We start from the raw sequence: 19,935 nt of genomic DNA, 5'->3' as shown, positions 1-19,935 counted from the left end.
AATACTCAGCTCTTCTCATTATAAACTCCTCTTATTTAAAAGGTCTAGGTAAGATTTTGAACCAATTTATTATATAGTGAGTAGAAACATATTACAGTCCAAAAAGGCCTTGGCTTTTTGAACTTGGTTCAGTTATTAGTGATTTGCTGCAAAGCATCTCATTTGCAATTGATATTTGCAATGTCTCTAAAATTTGAATTATTCATGTGACACTCCTGATTGATAAATGTTGGGCTTCTTTAAATCTGAACAACTTCTCATATTTATGTTAATGTAAAAGAACCTTGTCTACTTATTAATAGTTATAAACCTGAATTCAGAATTTTAGTTAAAAGTGATATCCTCCCATTTACATAATGTACTTCCATCCCTTGCCAGTATAACAATATATCCCATGCTTAAAATTAAGTCAGAGCAAAAGGAAGAATAGATCTCTATAGACCCTTAGTTTTTTAAATTTATTTTTTTTAATTCATATTCTGAAAGATAATTTTGTGTAATTGTTGCTAAATGTTTTACTGTTTACCACACAGCCCATGAATAGCATTGTGTTTATTTGAAGAGATAGTTGAGTTTCTGTGATGACTGTAAATATGGTGCTAAAAATCACTTTACTTTATAAACTACCTGTACAGTATACAAACATAAGACTTGCTTTTTATCCAAATATTTTGTATCTTGTAAATATGGCTAATTATAGGAAAACCTGTGATACATCCTGAACATCCTCTATGTTTAAAGAGAATGTGACATATTAGGACTTGGGCTTGAATGCAGAAAGCTACCAGATGATATTCTAAGATTTGGTTTGGATACCTTTGGTGGGCTAATGTAAATAGTGACTAGTTGACTAGATTTTTCTGTAGAAATTTTAATGTAGCTGACATAAGTAATGTGACAAAAATGTGGGGGAAATTGATGATCCTTCAGTGGAGGGCAATAGGCACCTGTGTCATTTTTTCAGTACACTGCAACTTTCACTTGTTAGCATTTGTTTATCCTGGAGCCTTGCTCTTCTAAGGATGTGGCTTAGCTATCATTTTATCCATCTGCCTCAGCTTCTGTATGTCAGACATTTAAAGATACTACAGAGAACATTAAAATTTGTGTAGCAGTTCTGTTCAGTAAGTTTCCTTCCCCCTGTCATAGTGAGAGTGCTTTCTACTGGAGTTTGAGGAAATGTAATTTGATAACACTTAAAGTGGAAGTGGAAATGTGATACTAATTCTTTCTTCTTTTACATGTAAACTAGACAACATTCTAATTACGTTCTAAAAAATACATGAAGTAGTGTATACATGTTGATACTCCAAATTCTTGATTCTTTGAATTACTGTTTGTGAGTGTATATGTACCTCCTTCAACTAATTGAAAATTAAAGACTGGTTAAAAAGTGTCTGACACTTAATGTTTTTGCATTACCTTTGGGATAGCCATTCTAAACCACATATTGTGGTTAATTCAGTGGATTGAGCCAGTTAAGTACATTTAAGAGATGAATTGACATTTAGATATATTAGGAAATGAATCTGTTAATTGGACATATATTGTCAAACTAGCTCGCTTGTACTGCTTTTATGATAACTACTATTTGTTGTGAATCATACTGCTGAGTAATTTTTGCAATTTGATTACCTTCTAATTCTGTTTTAAGTTTACTAAGCCATAGAGGTTATGTGACAGCCTATTTTTCAAGTAACCATGTGTGTTCATGCACATGGGCATGCCAGTACTAGAGCTTAAACTCAGGGCCTAGGTACTGTCCCTTTGTTTTTTCATTCAAGACTGGCACTCTGCCACTAGCTACAGCTCCACTTCCAGCTTTTTGGTGGAGTAAAGTCTCATGGACTTTACTCCTTGGTTGGGCTTTGAATTTGAACCATGATCCCGAGCTTCCCCTGTAGCTAGGATTATAGGCATGAGCCACCTGTATCTGACTTAAACCAGTTGTTTTTATGAGTTCTAGACTACTTGCCTATTAAAATAATTTTCATTAAGAACATAATGTTCATCCTGAAAACTTGTATACCCTATTTATAGTTTTCATTTTTAAGCCCCATATTTGGAAGCAAAACCTTTTTTTGTGAAAGTCAAGCCAGAATAGATTAATATTGCAATAATTAATCCTGAAATTGTAATGAGGTTTTGATTTTTGGGGTGACATGGTGGCACACTGGGGATGTGACCCAAGGCTTCATGCATGCTAGGCAAGTACTCTGCAACTGAGCTCTGGCCTTTGTCCTAATTTGAGATTCTATTTTGGCAAGTCTGGGGTTTCGCCAAGGCACTGTGCTTGCTAGGCAGGCACACTATCACTTGAGCCAGATCTCTTGACCTTTTATTTCTCCCAGTCCCACGTTCGTATCTGGGCAGACCTGCACCGTGGTATTTCTACTTATACTTCCCATGTAGCTGGGGTGACAGATGTAACACCACACTTGCTGAAGTCTCAACATTTTTTCCTTGCCATATTCCAATCATAATATTCCAGATGTCCCTCCCAAGTAGCTGTGATTTACAGACGTGTCACTGTGCCCAGTCCTGGTTATATGACTGAAGATAAAGGGCTTTGGAGAGTCTCACAGTGATTATTTTACTAAGAAATCATACACTGTGTGGACAGAACTGGTCACATAGCCATCAAGCAAATGAAAATACAACTTCTATGCTGAAACACCTGAACTACATACTCCTGCACCAGGATTTATGTGTGTCTGCAACAATACTCTACATACACAGATTGCCAAGGAATCCGTTTTGAAGTCCAAGCTTGTGCTTGTTAGACAATCAAGAACACTGCTGTAGTTTTCTGTCAGACTAAAGAAGGTAAAACAATGCAGAAGATGGGAGATTAGCATCTGGGTATCAGTAAAAGACAATGAGGCCACTTAAACTACATAAATCAAAAACAGCCATTTAGAAGTACCAGTGCTGACAGGGCAGTTTTAGGTTTATGTATACCCCAGTAAGGACATCAACATAGCATACCATTAAAAAAGCAAAACAAAACCATGTGTGGCCAGGTGCTGGTGGCTCATGCCTGTAATCCTGCCTATTCAGGAGGCTGAGATCTGAGGGTTGCCTTCTCTACCATCTTGTCAACAGATTGACTCCACTTTAGAATGTCTCTCTCAATTTACACTGAAACGAGAGAATAGACAGCACTTGGGTCCAACAGTGAGGGGGTTTGGACTGGAAGGTTAAGGAATGAGGGTTTGTCCTAAGTAAAGTGATAGCTTAATAACACAGAGCTGTAGTGATGGCCAACAAATGAGGTTCCCTTTCTAGACATTGTCATACACATGATTTTATAATCTTTTTTAAAGGTTATAATGTGAACATGTGAAGTCAAACATGAACTACAAGTTATTAGCATTTTGTGAAATAATTTAAAAGGATTGTGAGGGGGCAACCTAGGCCTAGTTTTAATCCTTTCATTTTGAGGCAAGGCCGCCTAACAGTCATGCTGTTGCTGTAAGTTGGCAAGTTTTCCTGTTGAATTTGTATATTTCTAGACTGATGTAGATTCAACACATCTTGGGAAACTGCAAACTGAGGACCAATATAATAGGATCCCCTGTACTAGTACCATCTTATAAAGTTTGGATTTTATTTTTTGTATCTTAGGAGAACCATGGAAAGATTCCAAGTAGATGTCACTGAGGGCTACCAAGTTCTCTACTAGTTTTTGTCTGTTTCTTTGACAAAATCCCTATCGTCAGAAACGCTTCAGGCCCATTCCAAACCAGACAATTACCCTCTTCTGTGCTAACTACTGTCATATGAGTATGCATGGAGCCATCCACTTCCCATGTTTCCCAGTCTTCAGAGTCCTAGGGAGCAGGAACAATGTAATTTACTTCTAAACTTACTGAGGTGCTTAGGATTAAAGAGATTTGTGTTGGCAGAAACAATTATACAGAGAAGTTAAATGCTTTGAGTTTCTCCTCTTTGGGCTTCAGAATTGCTGTGTTCTTTAAAGATGTCTTATGTCTTGCACAGTACAGTCCTGGTGCATTCATCCCAAACATGCCAAATGAAAGACAATTTTTTTTTTTTTTGCCAGTCTTGGGGCTTGAACTCAGTGCCTGTCCTTGGCTTCTTTTTGCTCAAGGCTAGCATTCTACCTCTTGAGCCACAATTCAATTTCTGGCCTTTTCTATATGTGTGGTGCTGAGGAATCAAACCTAGGGCTTCATGTATACAAGGCAAGTACTCTTGCCACTAGGCCATATTCCCAGCCCCTGGCTTTGTTTTATAATTTTTTAAATGATTATTTTGAGAAAAGAATAGGAATACATATTTTTAAATGTCTTTTGAGCTGGAAATATGGCCCTAAATTCAAGGGCCAGGACCGGCACACATTTCAAGTGTTATGTCTTAATAGAAACTAGCTTCATTCTGTTTTATTTTTCCTTGTTTTTTTTGTGTGCGTGTGTTGGTCCTGGGTCTTGAACACGACCTGAGCACTGTCCCTGAGCTCTGTTGCTAAAAGGTAACGCTCTACCATTTGAGCCACAGGTCCACTTCCAGCTTTTTGGGTGCTTGACATGAGCCCTCCCAAGTGTCGGGCTGCAGGAGTGAACAAAGGTGCCCCATTGTTGGGTTGTGAACTATGGATACTGGGTCTAAGTAAGCCACGTAACGCCACTTTGTCCTCATCTTGGTGGACAATGAGATTCCACTTCCCACTCCACCGCGGTGATAAGCCCCGGACCCGTGGAAGCAGATGGGGCAGGGGCTTGGGCAGTAGGTTCCCTGGGCCCTGCCAGGCCTGAACAGCGCACCCTGGGGCTCCCGGTGACCCTGCCCGCTGACCATGGCCCCATTTCAGCCTCTCCACTCTGCTCCTGGTGTTGATCTGGTCTGTTGAAGTGGGTGGTTGCTTTTTTTTTTTTTTTGCCAGTCCTGGTACTTGAATGCAGGGCCTGGGCACTGTCCCTGGCTTCTTTTTGCTCAAGGCTAGCAGCACTCTTCCACTGGAACCACAGCGCCACTTCTGGCTTTTTCTACATATGTAGTGCTGAGGAATCGAACCCAGGGCTTCATGCATGCTAGTCGAGCTCGGCCACTAGGCCACATTCCCTTGTGGCTGTTTCCTAACAGCGCTAACTGTATGGAGGCTGCGCGTCTTTGGGATGCCAGTCCGCCTGCAGTCCCCGGCTGTCTAATAAAGGCTCGACCAGACCTAAGCGGGGTTCTCGGCATCTCCGTCGCATTCCCGTTCCACAGCTGCCGTTCCTGGTGGGAGGAGATGTGCTCTAGGCCCACGCGGTCCTCCGAGGCCTGGAGGGTTCTCGGAGGGTGGGCCCCGGGTCCGCACCGGGGAGGATGTTCACTGGGCTCGAGCCGCCCGCCCGGGCTGCTCGTGCGGTTGTTGCAGGTGGGGTGGGCGGAGCGAGGCGACGGGGCTGCTTTCCGCCTTCCGTAGATCACCCCGGTCAGTGTAATCACTCCTAGGACTGGGGCGGCCCTGCCCGTCAGTGCTGCATCACCGCAACCAGCCTCGGTGCGGTCTTGGCGGAGATAAAGCGCTAGTCGAGGGCCTCGGCTAACGGGCGAGGTCTGCGCCGGAATCCCGGGCGACGCCGCGCCGTCGGCAACCGAGGCCTCGGTGAAAGCGCGGCGGAGCAGGCAGCCCGGCTTGGCCCGACTCTGTCAGCGCCGCCCAGCACCGCCCAGCGGAGACGCGCGAGGCATCGGGACCCCAGTGCGCAGGCGCGGTGGCTGCGCAGGCCGAGGCCGCGTACGGTAAACAGTGGCGTCACGTGACGTGGCCCCGCTATCGCTCCCGCGTCGCCGCCGCCGCACGCACGCCTATGGCTGCGGAGTCTCGCGGCGCCGAACGGTGTCCACGAGGCAAGCCACCCTGGGGCCGAGGGCTCCAGGCGCTGCAGCGAGGACCAGGAGGGAGGCGCGAGACTCAGGAGTAGAGTCCCCAGCGTCAGCGGCCCGGCCCCCGCGACCAGCGCTGTGGCAGCGACGCCGACGTCCTGCGCGTACCCCCTCTCGGCGGCACCGCCGGGCCCCCTCCTCCTCCTCCCGGCGGCGGCGGCGGCGGCGGCGGCCTCCATCTTCCTCTGGCTGCCAGGCGTAGCGCTGGTCCGGCAGAGCTGGGTGAGTGGCGGCTGTGGCCGCGGCCAGGAAGCCTGGCTCCCTCCTCTCCCCTCCCCTCCCGGCCCCTTCTGCACGCACGGCGTCCCCGCGGCCTCCCGCCGGTTCTCGGCCTTCCTCCCGCCCCGCTCCCGCGCCGAGGCAGCGCCTCTCGGGCCTCAGGCCTACTCGGGCCCGCCTTGCTGCCGGGACTGCTGGCCGGGGCGGAAGCCGCCGGGCCTCTCCGACCGCCGCCTGGCCCTCCTAAGTCCTGACGCGGGCCAAGGCCCGGAGCGCTCCGGCGGCCTCGGTCTCCCCGGGCCCTGGCGGGGCCGGGAAGCGGGGTCGGCCCGTGGCGCGAGGCCTGGCGTGGCCCCTGCTTTCGGAGGCTGTCGGTGCGCCGTCCATCCTGTGTGAGCGCGCGCTTTTGTGCTCGGGGCCCAAACTGTCGGCCCCTTTCGCCGCCTTAGGGTGGAGAACCCTCGTCGTCCCTGGCGGTAGTAGGTGTGCTTTAACGGAGGGCCGTCGACACTGACGGGCTCTCGGTGCTGAATAACTGACCACCTGACGCGGGCGGGGCAGCGGGACGTGGCGCGGGCACCGTCAGGCGCCCCTTACCCCCAGATCGAGATTGTTGCGCCCGACGGCCTCTCCCCCATCTTTGGTTCCTTGTCCTGGATTCGAATGTGAGATTATTAGGCTAGTCACTAATCTTGGTAGAATGTGATTGTAGATAATACATAGCTTACTAGCCACATATTCCTAATCTCTTTAAAATTTAAAATTAAGATTTAAGAAATGGTAAGAGCAAAGTACTTAGGAATGATTCTATTACTCTGTTGGACTGTTCCATTTTAAAACTGGCTAAGGTCTTCCAAAATATACTTTAGCCACCCATTTATATCTTGTCACTTTTTGATTTTGATTATTTTTAAAAAAATAATTGTTTTTACTTTTGTTTATGTGGTACCAAGGAGTTGAACTCAGGGCCTCAGAGTGCCAGGCAAGCACTCTATCCACTAAGCCACACACCCCAGCCTGATATTTTGATTATTGAATGAAGAATCTGGTAAGAATTTGGTAAAACTTGAACGTTTTATAGGTGAAAAAAGTGTGTTGTGAAAGAAAAGTTAGTCAGAGAACCATTAAACTTTCCATTGTAGCATAACTTTCAAACGGATAGTATGTTCTAAAGCATAGGAGGTTTTATGTGAAGATTAGTACTGTATCAAGTAGTAATTTTGCCTTTTGGCTCCACTTAAACCTTTTCTTGACTTATCTTCCTTCTTGTTCTTTTTACTAGTCCCATCTTCTCTCCATCATAAGCATCATCACTGTTATTTTTAAATGAATACTATATTTCCCAGTAATTGTAGCAGACTAAAGTGGGACTTTTCAGGTTAGGAGCTGTTAGTGCTCTGATTAAGCCACCCATTCATTACATTCCTTAGCAACAAGACAACTTAGTTGAACTGGTCCACTTTTATTTAAAAAAAAAAAGACTTGTCTAAATAGTAACAAGTCAGTGATGGTACCAGCTGTTTTTTCCTCTTCACTGCATAAGTTCATTTACTGAAGGGCATTTCAAAAGTAGCTTCTACTGCTTTTTCATCCTATAGGAAGAGCAAAGGATTTGCTCAAAATTACCACTTGAGCCATAGCTCCATTTCTAGCTTTTTTTTGGGGGGGGGGGACAGTAGTTTATTGGAGATAAGTCTCATAGCTTTCCTGCCAGGGCTGGCTTTAAATCATGGTCACCAGATCTCAGCCTCCTGAGTAGCTAGAAATACAGGTATGAGCCACTGGTGCCTGGCTTACTTACTTTGCTTTCTTGAATGTGCACTTTATTTAAAAGAAATTAAGTTCCATTGTAATTTCTCATTTTTTTTTTACTGGAAATTATATCTTTTATAAATTTAAAAGACAAAATGGAACTTCATTGATCAGTTTCCAAAGTTTTTAAATTTATTTTTAATTTTTTGTGTGCAAATTTTGGGGTGTGAACTCAAGGCTTGGGTGTTGTCCCTGAGCTTCCTTTGCTTAAGGCTGGTGATAGGGGCTGGGGATATGGCCTAGTGGCAAGAGTGCTTGCCTTGTATACATGAGGCCCTGGGTTCGATTCCCCAGCACCACATATACAGAAAATGGCCAGAAGTGGCACTGAGGCTCAAGTGGCAGAGTGCTAGCCTTGAGCAAAAAGAAGCCAGCGACAGTGCTCAGGCCTTGAGTCCAAGGCCCAGGACTGGCAAAAAAAAAAAAAAAAAAAAAAAAAAAGGCTGGTGATATACCACTTTATCCACAGCTCTACATTCTGCTACTATGCACTCGTGTGTGTGTGTGTGTGTGTGTGAGAGAGAGAGAGAGAGAGAGAAATTAGAGGTAAGAGTCTCACTGTCTCACTGTCTTTTTTGCCCAGGCTGGCTTTGAACTGTGATATTCAGATCTCAGCTTCCTGTGTAGTTAGGATTACAGGCATGAGTCATTGGTGTCCAGCCTAGCATCCAGGTTTTGAGCTAACCATGAGGACTGTACTATATAATATCAAGAGAATTCAGATTTCTCTAAGAGTGCTGATTTCATAGTATTATCATTGAACTGCATTTCTTTTCTTTTTCTTTTTTTTTTTTTTTGGCCAGTCCTGGGCCTTGGACTCAGGGCCCGAGCACTGCCCCTGGCCTCCTCCCACTCAAGGCTAGCACTTTGCCACTTGAGCAACAGCGCCCCTTCTGGCCGTTTTCTGTATATGTGGTGCTGGGGAATCGAACCTAGGGCCTCATGTATCCGAGGCAGGCACTCTTGCCACTAGGCTATGTCCCCAGCCCCTGAACTGCATTTCTTGACAAGTTGTTCTTGACAAATGCCTGGTAGATTATGTTTTGAACTTTTATGGAACAGAAGACCTTGGTCTCTCATTTCTTCCTCAGGCGTCCTCTGAGAATTTTGAAATGATTTTTCAGAAGCATAGATCTCTTTTTTTTAAAACTATGCACATAACTTTGCATACTATTGCACTATTTATTATATAGTTGCATTTTTGAAAATAAAAATATATTTTTGCTTTTAGATTATATTAGGAAAGATAGTTTTTTGGGTTTTTTGTTTTTGTTGTTTGTTTTTTGTCTTTTGAACTCTGGGCCTGGGCACTGTCCTTGAGTTCTTTTGCTCAAACCTAGTGCTCTGCCACTTGAGCCGCAGTACCACTTCTGGTTTTCTGGTGGTTAAGTGGAGATAAGAGACTTTCCTGCCCCGGTGGCCTTTGAACTGCGACCCTCAGATCTCAGCCTCCTGAGTTGCTGGGGTTACAGGCATGGCCACCAGTGCCCACTGAGAGTTTTTATTTGCTTAAAAATATTTAAGACCGGGGCTGGGGATATGGCCTAGTGGCGAGAGAGCTTGCCTCGTATACATGAGGCCATGGGTTCAATTCCCCAGAACCACATATACAGAAAACGGCCAGAAGTGGCGCTGTGGCTCAAGTGGCAGAGTGCTAGCCTTGAGCAAAAAGGAAGCCAGGGACAGTGCTCAGGCCCTGAGTCCAAGGCCCAGGACTGGCTAAAAAAAAAAAAAGCAAAGCAAAAATATTTAAGACCTAGATGCTGTTTCTGCATAAGTAACATAGTGTAGACTGAAAAACAAAATTTAAGGTTATCAGAAATTAACTGTATTACAGTCCATTTTTTTTTCCAAGAATTATGAAAGCCGGGGCTGGGGATATAGCCTAGTGGCAAGGGTGCTTGCCTCGTATACATGAAGCCCTGGGTTCAATTCCCCAGCACCACATATGCAGAAAACGGCCAGAAGTGGCACTGTGGCACTCAAGTGGCAGAGTGCTAGCCTTGAGCAAAAAGCAGTCAGGGACAGTGCTCAGGCCCTGAGTCCAAGCCCCAGGACTGGCAAAAATCAAACAAAAAGAATTGTGAAAGCCATGTAAATTACCAATAATATGGACTGAAAAAATTTGCCATGCTTCGTGTATCTAATTTAGCCTTTTTGTTTTTTTGGTGGTGGCCCTACGGCTTGAACTCAGAGCCTGGTGCTGTCCCTAAGCTGTTTTGGTCCAGGCTAATGCTCTGATTTGAGCCCCAGCTCTACTTCCAGCTTTTTGGTGGTAGACATCAGCGTCTTAGATTGTTCTGCTCAGGCTGGCTTCCAACTTGAGTCCTCAGATCTTAGCCTCCCGAGTCCCTAGGATTACAGCCATAAACCTTGGGTGCCTGGCTAGACAACTTTTTAATGGTTAAAATGTGAGTTTTCATCATGAACTTATACAATATAGTTGAGATATCAAAGTATTACCCAGAAGTTTCACACTGTTGGCATACCTAACTAACAGTTTTCAGTGGTATGCTAAATTATACAGAAAGGCTAAAATTAATTTGATAATAAGTAATAGTTTATATGATGTGGACACCTATGAGAACATAAAACTTTAGGCTGATAATACATGATGAAAAGTTTTAACTGGGGGCTTGGAATAATGGCCTAGTGGTAAAATGCTCGCCTCATATACATGAAGCTTTGGGTTCGATTCCTCAGCATTACATATATAAAAAAAGCCAGAAGTAGCGCTTTGGCTCAAGTGGTAGAGTGCTGGCCTTGAGCTAAAAGAAGCTATGGACAGTGCTCAGGGCCTGAGTTCAAGCCCTAGGACTGGCCAAAAAAACCCCAAAACTTTTAACTGATAACTTTGCATTTCCTCCAAGTGTTATTGTTTATACACACATTGAGGATATTTTTGTTTTTAATGTGTGAAGGGTAGCTAAATGCATATTTCCCCTTTTATTTGGGAGATGGTTTTGTCACTTTTCTAGTATTCTTAAATGTATTCATTAGTCATTAAAACAATTATTATGTAATAGAGAACGTAAAATACAGTAGTTTAAAATTATATGCTTAGGAATCATACTAACTGGACTGTAATTCGGTAATACTGGGCTCATGATCCTGTGACAGTCATGTAATTGCTTGAGCTTCAGTTCATTCTTCTTTAAAAGAAATAATAGTTGCACTTATTTTACATGTCTTTGTAAGGATAAGATAATCCATAGATGGTGCATACAATACATTCAGCATATGGCCAGATACATTTTAAGTGCTGATTATAACTTGGCTTGACTCTTTGAACTTTTTTTTTGGTGCTGGTCCTGGAACTTGAACTCAGGGCCTAAGGCGCTATCTCTCAGTTTCTTTTGCTCAAAGCTAGCAATCATTACTTGAGCTTTGTCTTTTTCTGAGTGGTTTATTAGAGATAAGAGTCTCTCAGAGTTTCCTTCCTCAGGCTGGCTTTGAACCAGGACCCTCATATCTCAGCCTTCTGAGAAGCTCCGGATTACAGGGCTGGGAATATGGCCTAGTGGCAAGAGTGCCTGCCTCATATACATGAAGCCCTGGGTTTGATTCCCCAGCACCACATGTATAGAAAACGGCCAGAAGTGGCGCTGTGGCTCAAGTGGTAGAGTGCTAGCCTTGAGCAAAAAGAAGCCAGGGACAGTGCTCAGGCCCTGAGTCCAAGGCCCAGGACTGCCAAAAAAAAAAAAAAAAAAAGCAGCAGCTAGGATTACAGGCATGAGTCACTACTACCCACCTACTGTTACTACTTATGCCATTGTTTTAATGATGAGCTAGTTCTAGTATGTTAGTGATTAAATCAGACTCCCCCCCCCCCTTTTTTTTGGTGTTGGTACTAGGACTTAGCCTCATGGCTTAAGCATTGCCCCTTAGCTTTTTCACTACCATGTGCTCTCTACCATGTGTATCACAGCTCCACTTTCAGCTTTTTGGTGTTTAATTGGAGATAAGACTTTTATGGGTTTTCCTGCCCGGGCTGGCTTCCAATTGTGATCTTCAGATTTCAGCCTTCTGAGTAGTAGGATTACAGACATGAACCAAGTGTGCCAGGCTTCAGCTGTTTCTTAAAATATAATTGATAATGTAATGCAAAAGTAATGAAAACAGTGCATTTAACTCTTTTTTTTTTTTTTGGCCAGTCCTGGGCTTGGACTCAGGGCCTGAGCACTGTCCCTGGCTTCCTTTTGCTCAAGGCTAGCACTCTGCCACTTGAGCCACAGCGCCACTTCTGGCCATTTTCTGTATATGTGGTGCTGGGGAATCGAACCCAGGGCTTCATGTATACGAGGCAAGCGCTCTTGCCACTAGGCCATATCCCCAGCCCCTCGCATTTAACTCTTATTACTGTTGTGTACTTTAATTCTGTTCTCACTAGGTTTCTTTTTCTAAGTTCTTGTGTCTGTTTTAGACTTGGGTATTTTTGTACATCAGACAATTTGATGTCTTCTATATATTTTTTATGGATAAATTCAGAAAAGAAGTTATAATCCTTGTTTTCTTTTATGATATCAGTAGAGTCTTCCCAGTTAAACTGGACCAGAATTTGAAGTGGATGAGTAGAGCAGGTAACTCAGTTGCCTTGCTTCTCAGAATTGTAGGGTTGTGTTGTTGTGCCAAGTCGTGAGACCACCACCAAGAAGACCACCAAGACTCAGACATTACGAAATGCAAAAGCAAGGCAAGGCTTTATTTAAGCGAGCTGCAACTCGGGCCTCATCCTACCCACCGACACAGGGAGGTTAGGAGGGAGCCTCGAGCTACGATTACACAGGGCTTATAAAGGCAAAAAACAAAGTTACAACAATCAGGTGTTCAAGCAAGCAAGATTAGGACACAGGTACAAATCTAATTGGCTCAGGGTTCGATTCTAGGGGTGGTCAGAGTTAAGCATTCCCAGCGGTTAGAGTTCTAGACCGACTGGGCCCTAATGGGCTTGTCCTGGGTCTGCTCACAGGGCCTGCTTATCTCAGGTTCACGTGGTAAAGTGGGGTTCGCGTGGTAAAATGGGGTTCACGTGGTAAAATGGGGCCTGACTTCAAAGTTTGGCACTTCAGTATCATACCTTAAGTTTTAGTATGTACTCACTTTCTTTGACACTTGTTTAGGAAATATCCTAAAATTTATCTGTAATATAATATTTTTTTGTTGGTTGTGGGATTTGAAGTCAGGCTATATGTTCCTGAGCGTCTTTTGATCCAGGCTAGAGCTTACTACCACTTTGAGCCACAGCTCTACTTCTGGTTTTTAGGTGGTTAATTAGAGATAAAAATCTCAAGGACTTTCCTGATCTCAGTTTACTGAGTAGCTAGGATTACAGGCATGAGCCACCAGTGCTTGGCTTACATCTTCAGGGTTTTCTTTCTTTTCTTTTCTTTTTGTTCTTTTTTTATTTTTTGTCTTGGGGCTTGAACCTCAGGGCTCCTTTTGCTTAAGGCTGGTGCTGTATCACTTTGAGCCACAATTCCACTTCCAGTTTCCTGATGGTTATTTGAAGATAAGAGACCCATGGACTTTTCTGGCCCCGTTGGCTTCAGATGGTGATCTACAGGTGTGAGCCTCTGGCACCTGGCTTCATCTTCATTATTTTTATACTAAACTGATTTCCTTGAGAGTAGATTTGAGTTGCTGCTCAAAGATAAAGTTATATAAAGCTTTGCCATTTTTCTTGCGAATTAAAAATAAAAAGTATCTGTAATATTGTAGAATACTAACTAGCATAATGCATTTAAGTAATATAGAACAATGTCCTGCATTGTAAAAAGAAAAATCTTCAGTTAATTTAACTTTATAGAAAGATGACAGAGGACAATGGTAAATATATGGACTCTTTTTCTTTGGCGTGGGCGCTGTCCTTAGGCTAGTTCCACAATTTTACTTCATCTTTTTGCTGGTTAATTAGAGATAGGAGTTTAATGAAGTTTGCTGCCTGGGTTGACTTTGAATCACAATCTTCAAATATCAGACTCCTGAGTAGCTGTGATTATAAACTCTACCATCCCATTTATTGATTTTTTTTTTTTTTTTGCCAGTCCTGGGGTTTGGACTCAGGGCCTGAGCACTGTCCCTGGCTTCTTTTTGCTCAAGGCTAGCACTCTGCCACTTGAGCCACAGCGCCACTTCTGGCCGTTTTGTGTATATGTGGTGCTGGGGAATCGAACCAGGGCCTCATGTATACAAGGCAAGCACTCTTGCCACTAGGCCATATCCCCAGCCCCATCTACCATCCCATTTATTTATTTTACATAACTGGAATTGTAATTAGAATTGTTATATTACATGAGAATAAATACATAGATTTTTCTTGGCCTTGTTACTACTAACCTTTTTGGCTGAACAGTATGTTGTAAGTCTGTTTTAGGCATTACAGTATATTTCATTAGTAGATGCCTGTATTATCTTTTTTTTTCTTTTTTTTTGCCAGTCCTGGGGCTTGGGATGCAGGGCCTGAGCAACTATCCCTGGTTTCTTTTTGCTCAAGGCTAGCACTCTACCACTTGAGCCACAGAGCACCATTTCTGGCCTTTTCTGTTTATGTGGTGCTGAGGAATCGAACCCAGGGCTTCATGCATGCTAGGCAAGCACTCTACCTCTAAGCTACATTTTTTTACAGTTGTGATGATGACAGATGTCTCTGAGCCTGGCACAACTGTCCTTTGGATGATTATAGTTGCCTCTGGTTAATAATTACTAACATGAAACGTGGAACAGTGCCTAGCATTGTAAGCACATTGATTTACATTTCAATGTTCTTAGTGGTAATACTTTAATTCTTTTACATCTATTATAAGAAATTGGTTCTTATGAAATAAATCTGATGAAAGTGCTTCATTGATGGAAGGCATCGAGTAGACAGACTCCTTTGCACTTTTAGGTCTTTGCTTGGATTCCCCTTAATTTTTAATCTCTTTCACTTGTGATTTTGGCTAAAATGTTAACCTGTTAGTGAGACTTTCCTTTGCAGTTACACACAGAATGTCCCTTCATCACTATTACTACTCTTTTTTCTCATGGATTTTATAATGTCCTGCTATATTGTTGTTCCTTCACACCATGCTCTTCACATATGTAATATGCACACATACTACATGAGACATAACTCCATATTTGTATAATCTCGTCGTGCTTTGATATCTCTAACTTTTATTGTTGGGCTTGTGATTTTTTTGGTTGTTTTTTGTTTTTGGCCAGTCCTGGGTTTGGACTCGGCCTGAGCACTGTCCCTGGCTTCTTTTTTTTTTTTTTCTCAAGGTTAGCACTCTGCCACTTGAGCCACAGCACCACTTCTGGCCATTTTCTGTATATGTGGTGCTGGGGAATTGAACTCAGGGCCTCATGTATATGAGGCAAGCACTCTTGCCACTAGGCCATGTCCCCTGCCCCTGGGCTTGTGATTTTTATGTACAAGAAACAATACAAATTCCTAGGTTTATTTTGAAGGTGTTTTAAAAAATTGGGACTTTTTAATCTTAAAATGAGAAAATGAGTTGTAGAGCTTTAATTTTTTCCCCTCAGGCACTTTTTTTTTTGGTAGGGGGAAGTGCTGGGGTCATGCCCTTGCTAGGCAAGCACATTGCCATTTCAGCCATACCCTAATTTTTTTGTTGCTTTCTTTTTTCCATTCTAATATCTGAAACACACAGAAACAGTGTAATTTGATTTTATTAGTATAAACTAAATGTGGTTACAATTATAAGTGTCAGAGTTACAAGTGAAAACAGTATTTTAAGGCAGGAAATACCTTTGGGTATTTCTTTACATTGAAATATTCTCTGGAATTTTAGGATCTTGCTCACATATCATCTTACTTAGCTTTAGTATCTTGAGTTTCACTTCCCTTGGGGTACTAGCTGAAGTTCTTCATATTCTGTGGAGATGTTTAAGTCTCATTGTATTTGTTTATATGTCTGTAATGTCTGGATTGTGAATTTCTTTAATCTGACATAGGCTCTTTTACCAGGAGTTTTATTACAATACTTGTTGTAGATGTATAAGTATGTGAATAAAAGGACACTTTTGAAGTAAGATTATCAATTCTATATTCTATAGTCTGTAAATATTAGGTATGACTTAATCCAGAAGTCTTTTCTGTTCTTTTCTCTTTTGTCAGTTTTGGGACTAAAACTCAAGGTCTGGTTACTTTCCTGAGCTTTTTGGGGGGGACCGGTGGGGAGGGTCGGTTGTGGGGCTTGAACTCTGGGCCTCGGTGCTGTCCTTGAGCTCTTCAGCTCAAGGCTAGTGCTCTACCACTTTGAGCCAAGCACCACCTCCTGTTTTCTGATGATTAATTGGAGATGCCACAGGCTGTCGTAGAATCATGATCTTCAGATCTTAGCCTCCTGAGTAGCTAGGATTACAGGAGTGAGCTACAAGCACCTGCAAAAATGTAATTCTTTTTTTTTTTTGCTAGTCCTGGGGCTTGAACTTGGGGCCTGAGCACTGTCCGTCCCTGAGCTTCTTTTTGCTCAAGGGTGGTACTCTACCACATGAGCCACAGTGCCACTTCTGGCTTTTTCTGTTTATATGGTGCTGAGGAATCAAACCTAGGGCTTCATGCATGCTAGGCAAGTACTCTACCACTAAGCCACATTCCCAGCTCCCAAAATGTAACTTGTAGTCAATATTTCTCTACCTTTTTTTTTTTTTGGCCAGTCCTGGGCCTTGGACTCAGGGCCTGAGCACTGTCCCTGGCTTCTTCCCGCTCAAGGCTAGCACTCCGCCACTTGAGCCACAGCGTCGCTTCTGGCCGTTTTTCTGTATATGTGGTGCTGGGGAATCGAACCTAGGGCCTCGTGTATCCCAGGCAGGCACTCTTGTCACTAGGCTATCTCCCCAGCCCCAATATTTCTCTACCTTTGTTCATGGAATCCCTATTCTATGATAATGCCTGTTACTTAAATCTAAGGAAACATACTTTATAAGCTATACTTAATTTGTTTTGATGAAGAAAGTGCTAGAAAGTTTGATTCACATTTATAGTAAATAAAGCACAGTACATAAAGACTAAATCTTGTCTACTGTTCAGATTAAATAAGGTCACACATTCTGGAGATGTTTTCAATAAAGGAGTTTTGGAATAGTTTCACAAATGATAGTATTACTGGGGAAAACATCTTATTTAGATAGAGTGGGTTAATTTTCTATATGTAGCTTTATGATCTTGATTTGAGTAATAACTTCGAAATTCCCAAATGTCTCTGCTACAGTATTGTATCTCTAATACAACAGAAACACTGTGGAAGAAGAGGGTTGAAGTTACTGGCTTTGTGATACTATGGGAAAGAATGCTTTTTCCAGAATAAGTACTAATTTTTTTTTTATGGTCCTAGGGCTTGAACTCAGGGCCTGGGCTCTGTCCCTGAGCTGCTTTTGCTCACGGCTAGTAACCTTACTACTCCAGCCTTTTCTATTTATGTGGTACTTAGGAATCTAATTACAGGGCTTCATGCATGCTAGGCTAGCATTCTACCACTAAGCCACATTTCCAGCCACAGTAAGTACTGTTTTTAGGAGGAAGATTACCAATTTGTTTCTGGATCTGGCTTTATCTTTTTTGTTTTTGATTAATCAGAGAGAAAAAGATTATAAACTGGGACTCAGCTCTAAAGAAGAAATAGTTTTGGCCTGTGCTAAAGTTTGAATTCTAGCATACTCAAATAAATGAGGTCACTTGATGGTTTTTTTATTTTATTTTTTATTTTTTATTTTTTTGCCAGTCATGGGGCTTGGACTCTGGGCCTGAGCACTGTCCCTGGCTTCTTTTTGCTCAAGGCTAGCACTCTGCCACTTGAGCCACAGCGCCACTTCTGGCCATTTTCTGTATATGTGGTGCTGGGGAATCGAACCCAGGGCCTCATGTATATGAGGCAGGCACTCTTGCCACTAGGCCATATCCCCAGTCCCTGGTTTTTTTCTTTTATAAAGTGTGTTTTTGTGTGTGTGTGTGTGCACTTCTTGTGTGTGTGTGCTTGCCAGTCCTGGGGCTTGAACTCAGGGCCTGTGCACTATCTCTGAGCTGTTTTTTTTCCCCCCTGTTATCAGTCATGGGGCTTAAACTAAGGGCTTGGATGCTGTGTCCCTGATCCCTTTTGCTCAAGGCTAGATCTGCCACTTTGAGCCATAGCTCTGTTTTTTTTTTTTGTTTGTTTGTTTGTTTTGTTTTGGTGGTTTGTTGGAGATAAATCTCATGGACTTTGCTGCCTTGGCTGGCTTTGAACGTGGATCCTCAGATTTCAGCCTCCTGAGTAGCTAGGATTACGGACAGGTGTGAGTCACCAGTACCTGGCTACCCTGAACTTTTTTTGCTCAAGGCCAGCACTCTACCACTTAAGTCACAGTTCCACTTTGGGTTTTTTGGTGGTTAATTGGAGATAGGAGTCTCATGGACTTTTTTGCCTCAAATCTCAGCATTCTGAGCAGCTAAGATTACAGGTGTCACCAATGTCTTGCCTGTGTTTTGGGTGGGATGGGGGCTTGGTATTTTAACTCTGTGTCCCTGAGCTTTTGTGATCTAGGCTAGCGCCCTACCACTTGCCACAGCTCACTTCTATCTGTTTTTGAAGGTTATTTGGAGAAGAGACTTTTCTTCCTGGGTTGGTTCAGAAACCATGATGCAAGAATCTCAGCCTCCTACATAGCTAGCTGCCAGTGCCTAGCTAGGGATTAACTTTGTGAGAGCAAAAACATCTTAGCTTTTTTTTTTTCTTCCTTTGTTAACCTATGTCTATTAAAATTGAACAGATTTGGACATTTCCATCATCCTTTAAAGTCTGCATATTTCTTTGTAGTCCATCCTCTCTATTTGAAGACCCAAGCAACCACTGACTTGCTATAAAACTGTAAAATTGCTTTTAACATTTCCCCCTTGAACCTGGAGCTTATTTTGTATATGCTAGCATTCTATCTTCATGCTACATCACAGCCATAGAAAAAGGTTTTCATGAGTCAAATCTTTTCAACTCTTTACCTTAGTGTGAAAGGGTCGTAGTTACGAGGCATGCACTGTGGAACCTAAAACCTGTATGTTTTATGACTTGGGGAGGATGTTTAAATTACTTAAATGCATTCTCTATGTAAGACAAAGAGAATTATAAACCCTATTTATTGGGGATTAAATTATATACGTAGGTACAATATTTATCAATATATAAGAGTTGTGTTTGTATATTACACACATATGCACATGTAATATACCCAGTAAATGATGGAACATACGTGAACTTCCCTCTCTCTTCATTTTTATAAGGGAATAAATAGAATTAGATGAAGAAAGCTTTGGACCAGGCACCAGTGGCTCATGCCTGTAATCTCGAGGCTGAGATCAGAAGATCATGGTTTGAAGCCAGTCCAAAGAAGAAAATGTGAGACTTTTATCTCTACCTAAAACACTCAGAAAAGCTGGAAATGGAGCTGTTGCTTAAGTGGTAGAGTGCTAGCCTTGAACACAAAAGCTCAGGGGCAGCCCCCAGACTCTTGAGTTCAAGCCCCAACACCAGCAGACACACACTTTTGGTAGATTTTAGGCTGATAGAAAAACACTTTGGACACTGGATCCCAAGGTATTTTGGTTTATCAGTGAGGTTTTCTGACTAACAGAATATTAATATTTTTATTGACTCTTCCCATATTAAAAATATTGGTTTATTTTTACTTAATGTCAGTATTTTAAAAGAATTCAGATTTTGATAAAGAGGATGTTGAAATAACTTGCTGAATAAAAGGAGACGATCTTACTATCCTATAGATAACCTTTAACTCACCTTTAACTCAAATAAGTTTAAATACATTGATACGATTGTTTATTGTTATTTATTGTGTTTTCTCTTAAATTTCAGAAAAGAATTGTGTGTGTGTACATCTTTTCATGAATGTGTAGTTTTTTAAAGTTTTGGTTTGTTGGGTTTAGTTAAGCTCTTTTTTGCTTCTATATACCTTTAACAGAAGCTTTTTGTCTATATGTTACATTTAAATAATTGTTTGGTAAATAAAACAAGGCTT

At 42.5% G+C, this 19,935-nt stretch overlaps 1 protein-coding gene across 4 annotated transcripts in view; it reads left to right on the top strand.

Moving 5' to 3' along the window:
* The first annotated feature begins 5,785 nt into the window (after positions 1–5,785).
* Phf3 (PHD finger protein 3) overlaps positions 5,786–19,935 on the top strand; it is a 79,530-nt gene continuing 65,380 nt past the window's right edge. For 3 of the 4 annotated variants that reach the window (XM_048347548.1, XM_048347547.1, XM_048347546.1), the window contains exon 1: positions 5,786–6,117. The gene's annotated coding sequence lies outside the window, so the exon portion shown is untranslated. The remainder of the gene's footprint in view (positions 6,118–19,935) is intronic. The other variant, XM_048347552.1, reaches the window with a different exon arrangement.

The sequence above is a fragment of the Perognathus longimembris genome, chromosome 6 (assembly GCF_023159225.1).
Source record: "Perognathus longimembris pacificus isolate PPM17 chromosome 6, ASM2315922v1, whole genome shotgun sequence".
NCBI classification, from domain to species: domain Eukaryota; kingdom Metazoa; phylum Chordata; class Mammalia; order Rodentia; family Heteromyidae; genus Perognathus; species Perognathus longimembris.
The sequence above is the reverse complement of the archived record's forward strand: the minus strand, read 5'-3'. Positions and strand labels throughout refer to the sequence as shown.